The sequence below is a fragment of the Cebus imitator genome, unplaced genomic scaffold (assembly GCF_001604975.1).
Source record: "Cebus imitator isolate Cc_AM_T3 unplaced genomic scaffold, Cebus_imitator-1.0 Scaffold3878, whole genome shotgun sequence".
In the NCBI taxonomy this organism is placed as follows: domain Eukaryota; kingdom Metazoa; phylum Chordata; class Mammalia; order Primates; family Cebidae; genus Cebus; species Cebus imitator.
In genome coordinates, this window is record NW_016111193.1 from 372 (window position 1) to 1560 (window position 1189).

Consider the following 1189-nt stretch of genomic DNA (forward strand, 5'->3'; position numbering starts at 1 on the left):
CATGGTGGCTTATGGCTGTAATCCTAGCGCTTTGGGAGGCCGAAGTGGGTGGATACCTTGAGCCCAGGAGTTCGATACCAGCCCGGGCAACATGGGGAACCCCTCATCTATTATAAAAAATAGGTTTTTAATTTTGTCAAAGGCTTATGAAGATAGTTATATGACTTTTTTATTCTGAGGTACATTTGTATGTGAATTATGTATATCTTGTTTGTGTCAGATGGGTAATGTGCTGATGTTGTGACAAGGTTTAAGGGAGGCACATCTCACACATGCACTTGAACCCCCAACCATCACACTTATGAGCTACAAAAGGACCTACTATGTGAATGATATTGATGGTTTTCCGGTGTTGAATAATGCTTGAATTTTGGGAATAAATCCCATTTCAACACAAGAAAAAGTGGATCTGCTAAAAGCTAAAGTCCTTAAATGGCCTTCAAGGCTTCCTCTATCTCCCGGCCTCACCCTCTACCCCCGTCCCGCCTCATTACCCCTCTGGATCTGTTTGCTAGGGCCGCCATAACAAAGTACCACAAACTGTGCAGCTTGAACAACAGAAGTTTCTTAGCTCATAGTTTTGGAGACCAGAAGTTCCAGCCCAAAATGTAGCAGAGGTAGTTCCTTCCAAGGGCTAGAAGGGAGAAGCTTAATCTGTTTTGTGCCTCTTCCCACCTCCCTGTGGTTGCTGGCAATCTTTGGCAGTCCTTGACCGGTGGAAGCATCACCCTAATCTGCCTTCAGCTTCACGGTGCATTCTTCCTCTGTGCCTTTGTCTGTGTCCAAATTTCCCCTTTTTATAAGGATCCCAGTCATACTGGATTAGGGTCCCCTCTAATGACTTTATCCTAACTAATAACATCTGCAACGACCCCAATTCCAAATACAGCCACCTTCTGATGTACTGGAGGTTAGAACGTCCACGTGTGAATTTGCGGAGCAAGGACACTGTTCAACCCAGAACACCCTCTGATCATATCCTCCCACTTTTTTTTCCCCATTTATTTATTTTATTGCATTTTAGGTTTTGGGGTACATGTGAAGAACATGCAAAATTGTTGCATAGGTACACACGTGGCAGTGTGATTTGCTGCCTTCCTCCCCATCATCTACTTCTGGCATTTCTCCCCTTGCTCTGTCTCCCCAGCTCTCCACCCCCCACCGTCCCTCCCCTATTTCCCCCCAACTG

General features: G+C 45.5%; 1 non-coding gene across 1 annotated transcript; it reads right to left on the bottom strand.

The window, feature by feature from the left end:
* Positions 1–214: 214 nt before the first annotated feature.
* LOC119470036 lies at positions 215–318 on the bottom strand. Its single transcript, XR_005198902.1, has one exon. It is a non-coding gene; the product is annotated as a small nucleolar RNA U13 (small nucleolar RNA).
* Between the last annotated feature and the right edge of the window lie 871 nt (positions 319–1189).